Below are 18,166 nucleotides of genomic sequence, written 5' to 3'. Positions count from 1 at the left end.
AGAGAGAAAATAGTATAAAAAGCAGAAGCAATTCAGCTCCCCCTTTGACTTAAAAAGTTCATACTCTAGTGTGAGATGATGGAAGACATTTATCTGCTGTATTTTCATTCTATCTCACTTCCCTTTGCTTCTTACTGTATGACCATCTCATCCCACCGGCTCAGATTCCTATATTTAAAGACACAATATATACACTTAATATGTAATAGATGCCATTGTACAGATATCACATAGAGTATTATATTTTATAGAATATTATGCATATTATATTCTATTAGCAATCATAAGAATCTGTGCCTTTATCCCAACTGAAAATTCCATATCCTTGCTTGAGATTTGAGTCTTGTCACAGGTAAATGTATAAGCTTCAAATGAAACATTTGAAGTTTCATTCTGTACAACTATAGGGAAGTTAGTGATTTGGGGAATAATTCCAAAGTCTTCTACAAATCTGGGGGGCTAAGGACTGATGGTGGTCCTTTAAATTAATGGAAATTGGTGATCAATACTGACAATCAACTGTATGCCAGGAAGTGGACCAAAACCTTTACAGATATCATCTCATTTAACTCTCGCGAGAATATACTTAGGTATGCATTATGACTTCCATTCTGCAGATAAGAAAACAGATGAAGCAGTTAGGTTTACACTTGCCCAAAGTTACATACCCAGGAAGTGGAATTCTGCACTACATTCTCAGATCAAAGAGTGTGGTTTCTGCTCCCTCCACTCGTGCATGGCTGACTTTTGGAAGACTCAGAAGCCCAATTATATCTACATTTCTTTTTCCTATTTAAGGGTCATGATGCTTCAATTTTAGGTATTTTTAGAGCCTCTTAAGGCTCTATAAATCATACCAGGCTCATTTTCTGAGTTTCCAAAAGATTAGGTGGGTAAGGGGGAATGATTTAAAGAATACAGGAGCCTATTAAAAGACAAGCAAGCTGTGGAGCATCTAAGGATGTAACCAGCCTCACAATCAACCAGACCTAGGAAAAGGAATTTCATCAGGAGGAGATCTCCAATGAATAAGGAAGTAAAAGGCATTTGGTTGCATTGGTTTCACATATGACTCTAATAGAGATCACTTATAAATCAGGATACCCATATAACATTTGGATTTTTGAAGTCACTTCATATAGATTAGCTCACTGCTCCTTGCATCAACTCTGTGATAGAGGTAATATTATCTTCCATGCACAACTGATAAAACTGAAGTTCACATTTAGCAAGTAGGTGGCCGAGTCTTGGTTTGAACATATAACTTCTCACACCTGCCCCTGTGTATGTTCCACTGCAGCACAGGTACCTTGCTGCAAATGAGATCCTCAGACTTTGAAGGTGGATTTTTATGTGGTTTTATCTTCCTGAACAAACTGTAAAGTGTAAAGCAGAGCAGGATGGCTCAAGTCCTAGCCAAAAAAATCTGATGGGCCAGCTGCATCTTTCCTTTTTCTCTAGAAATAAAATAACAAGAAGCCTCTATGATGATGGCAAGTGGGCAATGTAGTTATTTTGCAATTAACAAAGTTTAAAGGACCCCCGCTGAAAAACATGCCCAGGGGCCTAAATTACTAGTTTTATACTAATCTGAGTAATCTATTATTCTCTGATTTATTTTAAGCCAACTCTGTTTTTCAGCTGACTGTCTTGCACTTAATGCTTTCATTAGTACTGAGGTATTTGCATAAATAATTTGAAATTAGGTACATAGCGATTGTGATGGCAATGATAAAAATTCTGTTTATTTGCAGTTATTTAAGAAAATGACAAATTCATAATCTTTAGCACCTCTCCCAACAACTTTAATATTATTTTTTTATACAGTAAGTTATATGGAAGCAGCAGAGAGAGAACCTTGTTATTAGAGAGATCTGAGTTCTAATTCTGCTTGGATAGTCTCTCTAAATCTAGCTTTTTCACCTGAAAATCAGAGGTAACACTACCTAACACATGAGTATTTTGTATATTATATATGTTAAACATTATATCTAGTTTAAACATTATAATAAATGCTTATAATTATTATAATATGTTATTTTTATAATTAATTATACATACTATTATATATTATATATAACATGTATAAACACTATATATAATTATAATAGATATTATAAAGTAATATATATGTTAACCATATAAAATATCTGATAGGTAGCCTGAACCCAATTAATTGTACTTATTGGCATTAGATATAGTGAAGCTGCTCTCTCCTGGAGCATCTAAAACAAATAATGGAGCAAAAGGCATTAATAATGAACACTGGATTAAAGAATGAACTTAAACTAGTTGGGGAAATACGATTTTCTCAGAACAAAGCCCAAGCAGTACTCTTTAAAATTAAAACAGGAAACAGTTCTAATATATGTGTGACATAAAAATTCTGCAGAATAATTTTGATTTTATAAAAGCCACTATAAGCTGAGAATTAAAAATGGGAGCATGTATTCCATGTATTCCAATAAAACTGGGAAGCTTGAATTCAGTGTTGAGATTTTCAGTAGTTGATATAAAGACCATATTCTGGAATTACACATTTAAAAATAAAAGAGAAACTATTAAAAAGTTCATAAGCTTCTCATAGGAAATGAAATAGATTTCAAGCGATGTATAGGATGAGAAAAAGCTGAGGAAACAAAGATTTATTTTTCCAACAGGGAAACAAAGGTGATAGAGAAAGGAAGGTAGGTGTAAAATATGAAACTAGCCTGTGTCTTCATTTTAAGCAACCAGTAAAAGCAGGAAGGAATCCATCAGACACTCTTTTTTAACTAGCAGAGGGCTGGTGATTTGGAATTATGAGAAGAAAATGTAATCAAGGCTTTACTGGACTCTTAGCTCACACTATTTTGCAACAATGTAAATGCCAATTACTGATTTTCAACCTTATGAATTCACATAGGGACAAAGCAAAAAACTCATTATGCAATAGAAATAAATCTTATCAACCTTTACAAAAAAATTAAAGGAAAAGATGATAGGTTGAAGTAGGGAGAACTAGGGTATTAAAATCTTTTACACACAATTTGGAAGTCAAGACATACACAGAAAACAAAGAAAGATGAATTATTTGAATCTAAAAAAATAGACTAATCTAAAATAGAATTATATTTAAGGGAAGACACATGAATTAAGAGAAGTTTATTGTTCATAAATTAAAAAGTAGGCATTAAAAAACATATTCCTACTAAGAAATATGAAGGTAAAAAACAGAAAAAAAAAACCCTAAAATGTACTTTTTACCCTTAAGGCCTTCTGTACTATTAGATTTTGAAAAATATGAAAGTACAAGTTTGAATGAAAAAAATTTAATAACATACTTAAAAATTATTGAAATCAGAAAGTAGACATCAACAATTTTAAGTAGTTGCTTTCACTAGTTCTATTTGACCTACATCATGTCTGTGGAGATCTGGAAGTATCTGCGTCCATCTGGGCCTACAAGGTACACATCGAAAACAAGACTGGTTAAAGAATAACTCTAAATCTTTCTTCTAACCTAAGAGAGATTGTTTATTTGAACTTTATGATTAAAGGCAGTGAACAATTGTTTAGTATGTAATGTATAATCAAAGGTAACTGCTCTTTCTGATGGTACCAATTCAGTAGCAGTAACTACTGTGTTACTGTGGCTTAAACATACTTTCAAATAAAGGTAATAAAGTATAGGAACATAAATAGGATATATATATATATATATATGTATATATATATCTAGTAAATGAGAGATTTTTCTAGCAAAATATACATTTGAGATATGGTTCAAATTTATAAATTTTGTGTGTATTGGGGAAAATGATAAGAATCAGAAATTAATAGAATTATGCTAAAAACACTCAAATACTTTTCTTTTCTTTGACATTTATTTCTTTTTCTCCATCAGACCATCATTATTCCTTCCATTGGAGCTTATGCAGTCACGCATAACCTCTTACCACCTATCTTTCATTTCTTCAAAACTTTACCAAACTCTATGTTTGGGAGTCTTATTTCTTACTATGCCCTTCCATATGTCCCTTGGATGCCCCACGCATTCCCAGTTATTTACTTTTATTCATGATGCTCTTTTTACCCCGAATACCCTTTCCCCATGTCTCCATGTTGAAATCTTACCAATTTTTTTTCTGGTCCAACTCAAATGCCCAGACTGTAAACTTATTTAGGATGTATACCACAACTCCATGGCACCACCCAGCAAATGCTTGTGGAATTAAACTGATCTACCCCACCATGCTTTTCAAGAATCTCCCTACAAGGAATAGGGTAAACTATTCATTTAATAGATATTAATGAATTAATTAAATAGATATGATACTAGGCACATGGTAGACTCTAAATATTTACATATTTTAGCTATTGATCTATTTTATAATATTGAAGAGATAATTTTTGTTACTTGTAATTGTTAAAGAAGTTTATAATTGCGGTTCCTTCACCTTTATGACAAGGCTGATCACACTAATGATTTTTTTTGATATTGAGAATTTTGTTAAAAATCCAATCCAAGATATTAAATTTGTTAATATGTGATAAAACACATATAACCCACTTCATATATATGTTTTATCATGAGATTTCTAAGGAGAGTTCCTCAAGTCAGATAATGAGTTATGGTGCTAATTAGGTATTATATTGTATTAGGCTCAATTTAAAATACATATTCTGTATGCTATTATGTATGTATATTTATATGTTGCATGCTATATATACTTACTTATATTTTGGATATATTATATATCCTACTTTCAAAAACTGTAAGCCCCTTGAGGGTAGTAAATTCATTTAAACATATCACCACATAATAGGTACTCATGTTCTTGAACAGAAAGATAGGTAAAGAGTAAAATTTTATTAAAGTAAATTTACTTGTTCAAATATGATCATCAAGCGGGTGCTAAAAAAATGTAAAAACTACTTTTTCAAAAAGCATTCACCTTAGGAAATTTTAATTCACTTTAAAGACAAATATTGAGCTTGGTGTTCCACATCAGAACTTTTTTTTTTCCTTTTAGTTGGCCCAAATGATCATTTTCCAAAAAGGAAATGAAGATTTTCAATATAAACAGTAATTTAAAAATACATTCTGATTGGCTTCTACTACTAATATCCTGTTACTATTATAAACAATGTATTTTTTATTGGCAACTACTAGTGAAGGAAAATGCTGCCATTTCTCATGGGAGTTACTGCCTAGGATGATACCATCCCCCAGAATATGTGTGAATGGGATCAATAAAACAGTATCCCCCAGAATATGTGTGAATGGGATCAATAAAACAGTGTCCAATCACCACTTCCTGCCCTTCCATGGGGCCATAAATGTTCGTCAAGGGATCTTAGCTAAAACTGCCCTTATTGAGTAGGCTATGTCTTAGTTAAACTAGTGGTTAACTAAAGGAGCTGAAGGGAGAAAAGCCAGGGAGACAAACACCTCTTCTCATTGTATTAATATCTTTTATAAAGTTGTTCCTCTTTTTAAAAACATGTCTTCTCCCCATTATAGCCATCTGTGCAATGAGTATAATAGCAATTTCAAACTCTATATTGCACTCATTTATATTTGTCTCCTACTATTAGACAATTAAATTCTTCAAAGTAGGTATTTATATCCTCACAACAAAAACAATATATGTACATATTTTTGTTCAATGAAAAGAAAGAAGTTAAGTGTCCCAAGGAAGACTCCTAAAGAGGCCTATAGAACTGAGATTTAGATGTTTGCAATGCTGGAGATATTATTAATGGAAAGACTTTTAAAGCAAAACCGTTGGGAGTACATAAAACATTATTATCATCTATCATGTACCCTCATTATGGTTCCATGAATTATTACAAATGCCTTTGCTACGAAAACCTTGGCTAACAAACAGATTTTCAAGTTTGGGCCAATTATTTCAAATCCTACCCTGGAGTGTTTCTATGCCATGACCCATATAACACAGTATTCAATGTGAGGTAGGACATTATTAGATCTTATCCAGAGTGTTTTATTATTGAAAGTACTAGAAGGATCTCATTTAGCAAAATCACTTTAGGAATTACTCTAGGCATGGATTATATAAGCAACATTTGAGCAATATTCCAATAATGAATTCAGGAGGAAAAAATAGTGTAACATAACTTAGTAACTTGGATTTTGAAATATACACATATATATTATATATAAATATACATATTTATATATATATTATTTATGGGAATATGAGCCAGGGCTATTGAATATTGTCAGAAAAGTATGTACCAAGCAGTTGCTGAGCAGTATACTATGTCGATGAACTTTCCTACTGTCTACCAGGATTAAAAGCTAGAAAAAGAAGTTTGATCTTAAGAGCAAAGATATGGATGCCATGGCGGCTCAGTCAGTTAAGCATCTGCCTTTAGTTCAGGTCATGATCCCCGGGTCCTGGGATCGAGTCCTGCATTGGGCTCCTTGCTCAGTGGGGAGCCTGCTTCTCCCTCTGCCTGCCGCTCCCCCTGCTTGTGCTCTCTCTCTCTCTCTCTGACAAATAAATAAATAAAATCTTAAAAAATAAAAAAATTAAAAATAAATAAATAAAATTAAGAGCAAAGATACAAGTTGACCGTACAAATCCATACATGGCAGAGGACATGAAAATCAAATTAAGGAAAGAAGAATACATGAGAGTTATAGCTGTCAGACATGTCAAGTACAATAATTCTGAGTCCCACCTTTGGTTCTGTAGTGTAGGTTGCTGAACCTTAGAATCAAAAGTTGTGAGATATACTCCCTCCAGTAACTCTAGTCCATATAATTGGGTTGAACTAATTGAGATAGACAAAACTGAAAGGGAACCAAATTTAGGAAAAAAAATCAAGTTTTAGAATTTATTTTTAAATATCTTCAAAATAGCTAAGTAGGAATGCCAAATAGAAAACTGAATAAGGACATTCTGGCTCAGAGAATAGAAGTCTAAATTGGAACTATTTGGGATCAGAATATGGACAGCAAGAGTAAGAGCTGCAATTGTAGGATATGAAGAGAAGAGGGATCTGATTATATCCTAAAGAATTCAAATATTTATGCATGGAGAAGGAAAAGTTGACATAGACAATGAAGAAGAAGAAACCAAGAAATGTATTGTCATGGAAGCCAAGATAAAAAATGCTTTTATTTGCTTTTATACATTAACTGTATGAATAGTAAAGTAAGATGCATGGTGAAAAAACTCACTGATTTTGGCCATATTATAGTAGAAGACATATAAGAGCAGGTTGTGTGTGAATGGGAGTAAGAGAATGAAGATAGTATATATTTTTTAAAGATAAATAAATAAAAAGTCGAGACAGAAACTGTGACCCAGATTCCTGCTCTAACCCTCCAGAATTCAACTTCCTTCTTTCTTTGTAAGCTGTCAACTCCACAGCTAAAGCCTGCAGTGCATGTCTCATTAGGAGTGCTTCCATTTCCCCAGAAAGGACAAACCTCTATATAGAGCTGGGTGTCAGTGGGTCGGGGGGTCGGTGAGTTATTCACTGTGCCTGTTTTAGCTGGCAAGTCACCTCTGGTTCCGGATTCTAACTGGATCCAATGACAACCCGGAACCGCCCCCATCTCAGCAGAAGGCCGAAACTCTCTGCAGCACGGCCAAAGGCGTTCAAGCTTGACAAGACTTTGCTGAAAGGAAGCAACTTCTCTGACAGCAGCTCCCTGGTCTGCCACTCGCTTCTCCAGCTCACAGCTATCCTGTCCTGCTTCTGCGGCTGCTACATTCTCTCTGGAAGGGCGGTAACTCCCACGATACAGAGAGCAGGGGCTCAGTTTGGAAAGATCTGCCTGGCCCATCATTTACTGCAGGACTGAGAAATGAGGAGAAGGAGTTGGACTGCAGTGCTATGGCTGCTGTGTGGGTGCCACATGGGCTTCATTCAGGAGTGGGTCAAGCATGCTGCGTTGAGCGTTCTGGCCTTGGGGACTGTCTTGTGTAGTGCAGACCTCTGCTGTCCAATGCGGTAGCCATTGGCCATGTGTGGCTATTGAGCATTTGACATATGGCTAATTCAAATTAAGATATTCTGCCACAGTAAAACAAAATAGATTTCAAAGACTCAGTATGAAAAAAAAGAATGTAAAAAAAACCCATTCATATTTTATCATATTGGTTACATGTTGAAATGATAAAATTTTGGATGTACTGGGTTAAATAAAATGCATTTTTAAAATTAATGTCACTTGTTTCTTTTTACGCGTTCTCAAAATTACACACATAAAATTATACACTCATTATATCTTCATTAGAGAGTACTGAATTATACATTCAGAAAAGATTGACATCCTCTATATTTCAGGGTAGAATCTAAACCTCTTAGAACACTTTATGACGTCCAGGATTTTTTTATTATCTAGGGTCTAATCTTTTTCTCTAGCCTCACTGCTTGCATTTTCTTTATGTATATAGCACATGCTTCAGCCATACCAAAGAATATACAGATCACCAAATACACCATGCTTTTTCACATCTCTCAATTTCACACTAACTCCTTTTTCCTAAGATATTCTTCTGTGTAGCTAATTCTGGCTCATCCTTCAAGACTCAGCAGAAAGTGACAGAACTCTCTAACTCTCTAGTTCTAAGTAGATACCCTCTGCTGTGCCCTTACTGCCCACCTCCACTCCAACATCACAGGATTTTTCATGTTTTATTTTAATTATTTGTGTCTGATTACCTAAGAGACTGTGAACTAAACAGCAAAAGAGGTTACATCTTAGTTACCCCTTTTGTCCAGAGCCTAAGTAGCCTAAGTATTTGTTGAATAAATGTATTTTAGAAAATGAGTACTGACTTTTTCCCCCAGGTTTATGAACATATAATTGACATATAACATTGTGTAAATTTGAGGTGCAAATGTGATGACTTAACATACATATATATTGTGAAATGATTACCACAATAAAGCTAGGTAACATAACCCTCACCTCACATAGTTGCTTTTGGGTTTCTTTTTGGTGAGAATATTTAAGATCTACTCTCTTAGCCACTTTCAAATATACATGTTAACTATAGTCAATATGGGTGTATATTAGATCCTCAGAATTTACTCATCTTACAACAGCAAGTTTGTACCCTTTGACCAACATCTCCCCATTTCTCCCACTCCCTGGCCCCAGCAACCACCAATTTACTCTTCGTTTTTATGAGTTCAGCTTTCTTAGATTTCACATATAAATGAGATCATACAGCATTTGTGTTTCTCGGCTTGACTTATTTCCTTTAGCATAATGCCCTTGAGGTTCATTGATTTCTCATTAAAAAAGTATTATTGAGCATGTACTATAAATAGCTGTGCAAAGCAGCTCTGCTGTTGAAGCAGCTCTGCATTCACTCTGATCTGGAGGGGCTGAGAAAGTCTATGAGGAAGGGCTGCACAGCTCAAGAACGGGTGCCTTGGACAGAGTATGGGGATAGTGTCTGAAATTGGTTCTTCAACTTATCACCTGCAGGGTCTTTGAGAAACTGCATAACTTTTTTTGTGAACCTGCCTCTATATCTATAAAATGATATGCACTCTAGGGATTCTTTAAGTTTTCAACGCCTCCTATGTTGTTTTGTGATAAAGAGGATTGTAACCATTTTCTCCTTCCCTTTTAAATATGCTTGCTCCAAATTCCATTTTCCACTTCTCAATATATGTGTTCCGAGCCATGTAGATAATTCTTAAGTTAAATTTGCTTTGTAAATTTAAATGTTTCAAGAGCCAGAACTTCTACTCAATGCAGTTATTAGAAAGGTGTCTGATAAAATGCCTCTGGTAATATATGAAAACTAGTATTCATTAAAGTGGGAAATTTTGCAATTTATGTAACTATACTTAATTCAATCATCTGTTCTATCTATACTTTCTAGACATCATATTAAATATTAGTTGGTCTTTTTAGATATTCCATTCTTTATAAGATCTGCTTAGTCTACTAAAACTGTTTCCTTTCTTTTTTTTGTCTCCTTAATGTACTTATATCAATTTGTTAAAAGATTCCAACAACGCAATAAACTTTCCACCAGACATAAGACATGCATTTTTTTATATGTATCAAAACAAAGGAGAACAAAATTCGCTAAATATATTTCTAAAACAACTAAAATTGTTTGCTGATAAGTGGAAACCCATGGGGAAACCTATGGGGGAAATGTATATTTCCTTATAAATAAGATTTACCAGTGTTTGTGTGTGTGTGTGTACCAAAAATTCCCAGGAGTGTGTCTGAGTGTCTGTTCTAAGGCAAGGGCAAAGCTCCTGGCCTGGGACCAGGAGAAGTTGTGATTTTAGGTCTCATTCAGAAGGAATCCCAATTTCAAGCATTAGTAAGTGGACTCTAGATTTTATATACTTTCTAATGCCACTAAAACTCTTGCTTAATATGGGGGAAAGAAAGGGGTAGGCGGAGGAAGGCTGAAACTGCTTATTAGCTTCTTAATCTTAGGTAGTTTCCATGGATCCCAAATTCAATACCTTGAAATAGGCTCCATTCCACTCAATATCCAAGCATTTGTTGAAATGAATAAAAAAAAAATAAAAACTACATAAGGCTGGGGGGTGTGAGGTGAATAAATATGTCTGTTAATATAATATTAATTAACATATAGAGGACTGATATATGAATGCCTATATATATATATATATATATATATATATATATATATATAAAATGATCAATGTTCTTATAAGTGGGTGTATATACGATATTCATAAAGAAATATGATACATATACATACATATGTATACATATGCATGTATATACTGTAACATCAGTTCAAAGTACTGAGTTGGATATAGGTAGTAGAGGTAAAAGAAGAGTTTTCTTCTAATTGGACACATCAGGTGACTTATATACTACATCCTTTTGCTCTTTCTGTTCTCTCCTTCAATTATATCTGGATAATTTCCTTTTTTATTATTTCAATTTTAATTATTTATTTTATTTGTGTATAGTTCACATAGTTTCAGGTATACAACAGAGAGATTCAACTTTTCCATACATTAGGCTATGCTCACCATATTTGACATGGTCAATAGCTTAGTTACACCCTATAGCGAAGGACTAGTTTTGTCACATGAAGTAGATGTTATCAAACTTTTCTCCATCTGCCCCACATGATTCTAGGAAGTACCTTGGCCTGGGTCCTCCATACTACAGGGCTGAGGGAAACCAAGAATGAGGCAGGGAGGGAAAGGTGGGCAATACAAGAGTGGAATACTGAGGCCATGGATTGCTCATTTTGTTGGACCATATTTCAAGAGGCCATATAAAGCTGCTTCTGAAAGCTATGTTGAGGAAGAAGGGAGAAGGGTATGTCCACAGTTTCTCATTTGCCAATGGTTAAAGATTACCTCCTTGGCGCATTAGTTCCCCTACTCTTCTTTCTTATCATGAGTTGGCTCCAACCAGTCATACCATGTGAGAGGTATGTGGAGAAGATGCAAGGCAAGGTACTACTGAGCTGCACCCATGTGAAATGATTTCAAGTCCATGTAAAGCTGATTACTGCACTGCTGGCTGGGAGTGCAACTCAAAACAAAGGCCTGGAAACAAAGGAAACCAAGAACATTTGAAATGGTATCTTAAGTGATATCTGATATCAGAGAGGTAAAACATTGGGGTTATTTCAACTATTTGCAAGAGCCTCTGTTTTCTCGCTTTTGACAAGATGTCTGCTTGGCTCCCATAATATGAGGGATATTTGGTGGTAAATGTTTAACAACTACTTCTTTGATGAGAAATGTGTGAGTGTGTGTGTGTTACAAATGTTACTGATTATACAATTAATGTAGCACACCCTTTAGAAATACACAATGCACTTTATTATAAATTCCATATAGTCAATTAACTCTCACAAAATGCTTTCATTGAATTTTGCCAAATCTTATATCCATAGCCAATGCATGTTTACAATTCACCAGTGTATTTCTGATATGAATGTTGACTGAAATTTTTATATATGTTAAGGTGTTCGATGAAAGTGAAGCCAAATAAGTTGTAGTCAGAACTTTGCTTACCAATCAGTAATACATGTAACTTCTTTGCTGAATCACAAAATAGTTTCAAATGCTAGAAGAATTTTTTTTATATATTGTGCAATCACAATGTGGTGGTTATAGACTTGACATACTTTTAAGTTTAATCTAAATTGTGAAGATTTTCTCCATCAAATCAAGACCTGATTTTTAGTGTGCCAATTTCTATGGTTTAAATATTCTCATCATGACCAATTTTCAGTCTACTAATGTGAGGTCATGAAACATGGAGTTGGAAGGGGATGAGCAGTAGCACACCAATACAGTATATTGACTATATATATATCTATACCTATCTATCTATCTATCTATCTATCTATCTATCTATCTATATATATACTGTCACTCTAAATAGCCTAAAGAGTAAAGAAAACTGTGAAATGTGGTGAATTATTAATAATCTGTTTTTCATTTGAATGTATTGATATTCTACTTTTAAAAACAATTTATGTAATTATAAATGTATATAATTTAATTTTTAATAATGGCTCTGCTTAACAACAGGCTACTGAAAATTTAACAATTCTTTTGTGCATACCTCTATGAACTGTTGCCAGCACACACCAGATATGCCACTAAAATATTTTAAGATTCTGCTGGCCAGGCACCCGGATGGGTCAGTTTTGCATCTGAATCTTGGTTTTGGCCCAGGTCATGATCTAAGGGTCACGAGACTGAGCTACACATCAGGCTCTGTGCTCAGTGGGGGTGGAGAATCTGCTTGAGATTCTCTTCCTCTCCCTCTGCCCCTACCCAGCACGCACTCTCTCTCTCTTTTTCCAATAAATAAATCTTAAAGATTCTGCTGGCCAATGGTCTCTGTGTTATTTTTAGTGACTCCTGGATTTTGGAAGTTACAGACTCCCTTTGTAAAGATCCAATACAGTAAAGGTGAAAGTTTAATGGTGGAAAAAGGAGTATCATATCACTTCTGATTGGGCTCAGGAAAAGGCCTGCTCATGAAGGAGAATTTAAGTTGGGTCTTGCAGAAGGAATGGATTTGGGCAATCAGGAGATAGCATTCCAGATGGAGCTAAAAGAAGCAGCACAGGTTGAGGTGGTAAGGAGTGGTAAAGGTCCAATCTTCCCACCTCAGAGGCAACAAGAAGGGAAGGCCAGGTCCAGTCCAGGATCACAATGGGGAGGCCCTAACTTAATAGATAAAGAGGCTTGATAGAAGGGATTTGAGAGAGCAGGTGACATTATCTGAATGCACTTAAGAAAGAGTACCCTATTAATAATGAGCCAAGAGAGTGGAGTGGTTGTCCAGAGAAAAATGACAGAGTATTGTAATTACAAAATTTAGAAGTAAGAAGGGACTGAATTAGGATAGTGATAATAGAAACAAAGACAAGATGGTGTACAGGGCCACTCTGTAATGTAACTCAGAAGGTGTTGGCATTCATGTGGAATACAAAGTGAATGATGGTCTTTGGGATTATGCTATATGGTCTCTTTTTTTTTCTTTGTTTAAGATTTTACTTATTTACTTGAGAGAGAGCTAGAGAGAGAGAGAGAATGCACAGAGGGAGAGGGAGAAGCAGACTCCCTGCTGAGCAGGGAGCCGCCCAACACGGGGTTTAATCCCAGGACCCTGCGATCATGACCTGAGCCAAAGGCAGACACTTAAAGGACTGAGCCACCCCAGGTACCCTGTTATGAGGTCTCTTAAAAAAAAAAATTGACAAATGATTACTTCATATGAGATTAGAGAGAAAGCAGTAAGCTTAGTTAGGAGGTTAATGCAGTAGTCCAGGTGAGAAATGAGGGTGACTTGAAAGTAGTGACAGTGGACATTGTATCCATGGGCTGAACTGTGCGTCCCCAAAATTCATATGTCAAAAACTTAACCCCCAGGGCCTCAGAATATTACCGTATTTGGAGACAAAGCCTTTGAATAGGTAATTAAGATGAAATGAGGTCATATGGGTGGTTCCAAATCTGATATGACGTGTCCTTATAAAAAGAGGAGATTAGGGCACAAACATGCACAAAGGGAAGATGATGTGAGGACACAGGAAGAAGAGAGTCATCCACAAGCCAAGGAGTCAGGCCCTGAGAAGGACACAACCCAGCTGATATACTGATCTTAGGCTTCTAGCCTCCAGAACTGTAAGGAAACAAATTTCTGCTATTTAAGCCACCCAGTTTATAGTTCTTTGTTATGGCTGCCCAAGCAAACGAATACAGCCCTCTGCAGCCATCCTCAGGCAAGATAAAAAGTAATCCAATTTTGTGGTCAGAGGAATCATGAGTATTTGGAAAGGACGTTGGTGTTTGTAATAAGTGGACAGAGTTGGATTCTTACATCAGCAATTTACTAAGCACAGGAGCCTAGGCAAATTGTATAAATGTCTCTGAGCTTTGGTTTCTTAAATCACATCAGATATGATATGACAGCCCAATGTCTGGCACAAAAGAGATCTGACCAAAGTTAGTTCTTAGTTCTCTCCTAGTTTTTTCTTCCTAACAGGCAGTTACAAAACAGGCCTTAAAAGAAAGGCGCTGAATAGACTAGTTTAAATCTCACTTGAATTCCTGAAACCTGGGTTCAAATCCTGGCTCTGTCACTTGCCGGTGTTTGGGCAAGTTACTTAATCTCTCAAAACCTTTGCTGCCTCATCTATAAAATTCTCATAAAGGGACTATTAGGATTAAATGTGATTTTGCATGTGAAAGGCTTAGACTATAAATATTGCTTAGTACACAGAAAAGACTCAACAAGTATTACTATTACTAATCACAAGCAATTTTATAAGTTCTTTTTCTTAGACACTGGTATTTGCCATCACTGTCTATGACCAACCCCTTTCAAGAGAAATTCTTCCTCTGTGGTTTGCCTCTATTCTCAATGCTTCAGCTAACATCTACAGCTCCCAATTTATATCTCCAGTTAGATACCTGGCAAATGTTAATTCAGCTGTTGTCAAGCATTCTTCCCAGACATTTAAAATTAAAGCTGTTCATTAGATATGGTGGTGCACTGAGTGTTCAGTAGTGTTGCTACAAAGTAATAACATTTTAGTGTTTCTTAAAAACATGATCCCCATCCCTGCTGCCTATGTAGGCACGTCACAGTGCAAATTAAAACAGACATAACCTCTGTCATCAGGGAACTTAATAGCTAAAGCATCTTGATTGGACTCACCCAGTGTTTTAATAAAATCACTCACGGTCCAATTCTCTTGTCCTCATTTTGTTGCTGATGAAATCCCAGGATAGTACCGAAGTGTTGGCTTTTTTCACTCTGTTGCACTAATGTCTGCTCTGTTCCCCATACTCTAATCCTTTAATCATACCTTTGGGATACTAGAGTGTAGTAAACCATTTGGGATTATCTCACACACAGGAATAGCAAGTTGTTCTCTGAAGCATATGGAAGCTGCCAATGTGGCTTATTTCCTCCCTGTCCCTCAAGATATCTTTGATTCTTCCCAGGGCTCCACAGGGCACTTCTGGCTAAAAGAAATCCCTGAAATGGAAGTTCTGACTCTTCCTAACTTGGCATTTTAAAAGCGAGTCATATTTAGAAATGATCCTAGGATTCAGGACTATGTTGAATCATGAACTTGTGGAACTGTAGGCCAGCTATGAAAAAAGTTAAATGATGATGGTCATGTTTTAATAAGCACTCATTCTTATTGATAAAAACACGGTATCTGTCCAGCTTTCAAGAAGTGCCTCAGTGGCCATCTCTGTACATGGTCCCTTTTCCTGGCAACAGATTCCTCTACCTGTTTACTGGAAATGAGTATATAATCTGCTTTACACTTATAGCTCTTCAGCCCCTTGGCCTCAGTGATTGTATTAAAGGGGTGAGATGTTACCTAAACTGGTCATCAGGTCTTTTGCATGGATTTTTCAAACCCAATTTCAAAACTTATATAGGGAATGTCTTTATTGCCTGCAAAATCTCCTCATTCTCTGCAAAAATGTACTGCCAAGCATACAGCATGGTTCTAGACACATGAAGAAATGAAAAAAGAGAACAATGCCCCCATAAACAAAGAGGGGAGAGGAATTAAGAGGCAGAGGGTGGATCTATCAGAAGTGGGCTCCTGGTTGTCCTTGCTAGTTTTCTCCTACTGCATCCCTGGCTTTCACAATTGCATAAATAAATGAATCCACTTTCTTGCTTAAGCTAGCTTGGTTTCAATTTCTGTCACTTGCAGTGACAGGGTACTGACTGTTATTCTAATCAGAGCAAGAAACAAATATAAGATAGCAGAAGAAATAATTCCACAGAGGTATTAGAACTTTAGTTAGGCCATAAGGAAGGATAGAAAAAAGAAATACGTTACTAGATGACACAGAATTCCAGATATGGAACAGAACTTTATACAGGTTTGAGAGAAGAGATAATGGATATGAAATATATTTGTGGTTGTTACCAGATTTTTCTAAATCACAGGGTCCATGTGTGTTAGCAATGGGAGAAAGCTCTAAAATACAGAGAGGTTTCAAAGCCAGACAGAAAGTTCCAACCTAATACAGCAGACAATAAAACCATTTTTATGTTCCAAGCAGGAAAGTTACAGAATGAAAATAGCATTTAAAAAATACTTTCCTGGAAGTAATCTGTAGTGATGACTGGAGACAAGAATACAGTGAGAGATCTTATGAGAAGCTCCTGAAGGAATCCAATTATGAGATGACAAGAGCCTGAAATTGGACATAGACAGCAGGAATGGAGAAGAAAGAGTTAATTGTAAAGGCACTTCTAAGAAGAAAACAGTGTTTGACATTACATGGAGGAGTGGAGCACAGATCACACTTCAGAGTGCAAAGGTAAAATGAGAATACGAGGTACAGATGGTGTTTATTGTCTGCAAATTCTAGTACATGGAAGTGAAAGGGAGGATGTAACCAATCTAACTCAGGTAAATCAACATTAGCAAGAAGACACCAGCATATTAGGGAAGCTTTCGTTCACATGGTATTTTCACTCCTCAGGGTAATATACAATGCTAATTAGTGAAAAAGAATTTACAGATATTAAACCAATATCTAAATAAGTAACTTCAATTTCATTTTACTGGCAGTTAAATATAACTCCCTAATAACCACGGGAGAATGAGTTAGACGTTATTACACCCAATACACAGTTAAAGAAACTGAAGTTCAGAAAACTTTGGTAACTTGCTGAAGACCACAAAGCTAATAAATATGGGAATAGAAACTAGGCTTCTGGAATTTATCATGTTCTCTTTCCATTATATCACAGAAACTTACAAATCCAATTATTATTTTGCTATTAGGAAAACCTACATTTTCATTTAGAAGAAAAATGAGGACAGAAAAAGAAGAAATTAAAGCTATTTAGCATTGTTAGGGTATTCTGGAAATCTTTGTGAGACTAATGAGAGCTACATGTTCCAGAAGATATTATATTATCATATATGCAAAGAATCATGAGCAATACAATTAATAGCTGAAGAAGAAAAGCAAGTCAAGATACAGGTAACAATGCCCAATACAATGTGATGAGATAAACTGAATCATCTACGAATTATAATACAGAGAGGGCGCCTGGGTGGCTCAGTTGGTTAAGCGACTGCCTTCGGCTCAGGTCATGATCCTGGAGTCCCTGGATCGAGTCCCGCATCAGGCTCCCTATTCGGCAGGGAGTCTGCTTCTCCCTCTGACCCTCCCCCCTCTCATGTGTTCTCTCTTTCTCTCTCTCTCAAATAAAAAAAAAAAAAAGAATTATAATACAGAGAAATGATGGAAATCTGGGATAATTTAAATTTCATTGAAGTGAGTCTTCTAAAAGGTAAACTCATAATAAATTAAGGTGAAGCTGCAATTTCTTTTTCCTTCAAGATTCTATATTTTAGATGGGGCATTTTTTAGAATAGATCAAAATAATGTCAGATGTTAACTATATGCTTAATATTAATGAAAGCAAAATAGACTATGTAAAACATTTTAAGCTAATCAGATCCATCTTTCTAAGAAAAAGTATGCTATCACAGTGCTTTAATCCTAAAGACTTCCATTAAATGATAATAAACTAAAGGATGGACAGAACAAAATTAAATAGTAAATATTTATTAAGCATTTACATTTGGAGTCCCTGGGCACGAAGAAGCATATACAAAAGATTGAGAAAGTCTCTGCCTTGAGAAGTCTA

General features: G+C 35.6%; 1 protein-coding gene across 1 annotated transcript in view; it reads right to left on the bottom strand.

Annotated features, from left to right (window-relative positions):
* GRM5 (glutamate metabotropic receptor 5) overlaps positions 1 to 18,166 on the bottom strand; it is a 552,707-nt gene that overhangs the window by 349,639 nt on the left and 184,902 nt on the right. The gene's annotated exons all lie outside the window — the stretch shown is intronic.

This window comes from Phoca vitulina, unplaced genomic scaffold (assembly GCF_004348235.1).
Source record: "Phoca vitulina isolate PV1807 unplaced genomic scaffold, GSC_HSeal_1.0 scaffold101, whole genome shotgun sequence".
In the NCBI taxonomy this organism is placed as follows: Eukaryota; Metazoa; Chordata; class Mammalia; order Carnivora; family Phocidae; genus Phoca; species Phoca vitulina.
This window is presented reverse-complemented; position numbering and strand designations above follow the sequence as displayed.